Raw genomic sequence first — 3,068 nt, forward strand, 5'->3', positions numbered from 1 at the left:
CTGCCCCCCCCACTGCCCAAGAGCCTCTTGTGCCCCTAGCCCTCCCCCTCCTGGAGGTTACAGATGAACGGGGCTGGCCCACAGAGTCACTGGAAAAAAAAAAGATTCAGGAGCCGGTGGTCCTAGCTGCTGAAATGCCCCAGACACTTCTGAGGTGACACATACCAGCCAGGGCCCCAGGAAGCCAGCAGTGTTGACAGGATATCGAGACAAGGGGTGTGTCATGGTTTCTCCAAGGAAAGACATTTCTGTTGGTTCTGGGTGACTGGGGGTTCATTGGGGTTTGGGAGGGAGTGTGTGAACTCCAGGGCTTCTCAAGGGAAAACTCAGAAGGGACGCTCAGGAGCTCAGGAGCCTTGGAGCTGGCATTCTCGTTCATGGAGAAAACGAGTCACCTGGGGCTGGGTCTTAACACTTGGAGAATGTACCTGTAGCTACTGGTGGTCAGGTCTGTGGCCAGATGGGGTCCACCACGTAACCAGGAGGCTATGCCGACAAGACCTGTGGTGAAAGTAAGGACTCAAGGATCCAGACCCCTGGCCGTTCGTGGGAGATGTGTTACCTGAGTGGGCTGGGACAGGTGCTGTGGCTCGAGGGCCTCACGGGGCCGTGGAAGCTGGGCTGAGCCCTTCCAGGTTCCTGTGAGAGCAGAAGTCCCCTGGGCCAAGGTTGCTGAGACCAAGTCCCCTTCTGGCCTCATCACCAGTCCCCTGAGTCTCAGAACCGGTGTTGGCAGGAGATGAACAGCTGTCTTCTCGGTTCTCGGGCTGAACTACTGACATCTGTTTAGCCATTGGGGGCACAGCTGGCCGGTTGGAGGCTGCCATGAGCAGGCATTCCTGTGTGCACAGCCTCCTCCCCCTGCCAAATGTCTCTGGCTATTCCCAGGTATTGCTCTGTGGGGGAAGAGTCAGGAAAAGTATGGCAGGGAGAAGTACTGAAAAAAAGAAAATCAGACATTGTGTGCTCTTCTCTCCTGTCTCTCTCTGTCTCTCTGTCTCTGTCTCTGTGTCTGACTCTCTCTCTCTCTCTCTCTCTCTCTCTCTCTCTCTCTCTCTCTCTCTCTCCCTCCCTCCCCCATGTTCTGGGAATTAAACCCATGGCCTCATCTATGCTAGACAAGGGCTGTAGTACAGCCACACACCCCTATCTCTCGTCTGGGTCTTAGGTGGGTCTGGGTTCATGGCTTTTTTCTTGAGATGGAAGTCTCCCCCTAGGAACCTCCCTGACTTCAGCCACTCTCTCTATGCCTTTCAAATCTGTCTCAGTTTAGTGACTTACCAACCCAGAGTGACCCAGATAAGTCACCAAGGTTTGTTCCCAAAAGCTCAGGGCTAGGAGTCACGTGAGTGAAGTAACGGGCGCCTCTTCATACAGGATGGAGAGACCTACCTAGGATAGCAGGAAGGGAGTGTGTCTAGGTCCTTTTCCACTCTACTCTCCATCTCTGAGATGGTGAGCTTGAATCACCTTCTCTGAACCATAGCCCTTCCCTGAAGTGATCTTGGGAGACAGTGAAGTGGCAAGAGCTCTAGGCCACCATAGGCCTCCTGGGAATTGTACCCTGAAAGACCTAGGACCCGAGGTCTGGGTGGATGGTAAGGATGAGAGTGACACCTGCTGGAGAATACATGAATAGCAGCGAGAGAGACTGGAGGGCCCCCCTTCCCTCCCCTAGGGATAGCCTCAGGGGGGTGCATAGGAGTCCAGGGAAAGGCCGTCCTTTGCACTGTTGCTTGTGTTTGGATTTCAGTCACAAAAGAGAGTTTCAGGACCCGCGTTGCTTGGTCACGTCCCCAGAAGTAGGGCCAGTTGTTCTTTGTATATTCTGTGTGTCTGGTAGGTTTTGAGGGCAAAGGACAAACACACATCTGGCACGCGCTTTGTATGCCTTTGTGTTTTATTGCCCCGATAAGAGGAGGGCAGAGTTCAATCCCGTCACATAACAGACATCAATGATTAAAACTATCACCCGCTAAGGAAACAGGAGGGACAAACAGAGCGCCGCGTCTGACACCTGACATATTCAAAGTGCTGGCACACACAAGCCTTTGGGGAGAGCGGCCGGCCTCCTCCCGTGCGCCAGGCTGGAGGCGAGTTTGTCTAGACCACAGGGCGATGTGCTGATGGCCTTTGCCCCAGACACCTAGGTGGGCCGCTTGTCGCCCGCGGGGATGATTTAAAAACTAGAGGTGTGGGTGAAGAGATCGATCTGTACATGTTAAAGAACGGTCTCTCTCATCCACACACACATTTGTGGCAAAGTTCATGAAAGAACCCTCTGCTTTCAGGAGGTCACAGCACTTCCGTTCCCCATATCCTCCGTTCTGGTATAGGATCAATCAACCCTCCTACGATGCCTGAGTGCTGGTTGCTGATATCCCTCAGATGGAGCATGGAACCATCGTGGGAGAAATATCTTGGAGGGATGTGATGAGGGGCTCAGTGAGCAGCAGGCTCTGATCTCTCCATACATTTTTGTTGTTGTTGTTGTTTCCCAATAATTCATGCTAGAGCCCTAAATAGGAGCTGATTGGCGACATCCATGTTTCACAAATGAGGGACCTATGTATGGCCCAGGGAGTCTGGAGGGCTGGTCAAAGCCATGTAGTATGTTTAGGAGCTGAGATGTGACTTTAGACCTTCAAAGCTGGGGTTGTCATTCCAAAGGGCCGAACCTGGCTTTCCTGGGAGGCGTTGACATCTTCTTCTGGACATGTGCATAGGAACAGCGAACGGTCTGTCCACCTCGAAGAGGACAGGGCTGGTGTGTGCCTTTAGAGTAGTCATGTATAGCCCTGCACACTGAGTATCACTGAAGGTGCCCTACAGAGGAGAACCCGTGAGCACCATGTGCATTTTTGTAATGACACCATCTGTCAATTGGAAATGGAGTGGGCACTGGGGAAACGCGCTCGTGAATCTCTCCGAGGGCTATGTGGAGGACAGTGTCACGCCAACCTGGTCTGCATGAACACAGCACATCTGCCTCCATCCAAGAGAGTGAGCACATGGGCTAGAGAGATGGCTCAGTGGTTAAGAGCACCTGACTGCTCTTCCAGAGGTCC

The sequence above is a fragment of the Rattus rattus genome, chromosome 9 (assembly GCF_011064425.1).
Source record: "Rattus rattus isolate New Zealand chromosome 9, Rrattus_CSIRO_v1, whole genome shotgun sequence".
Classification (NCBI taxonomy): Eukaryota; Metazoa; Chordata; class Mammalia; order Rodentia; family Muridae; genus Rattus; species Rattus rattus.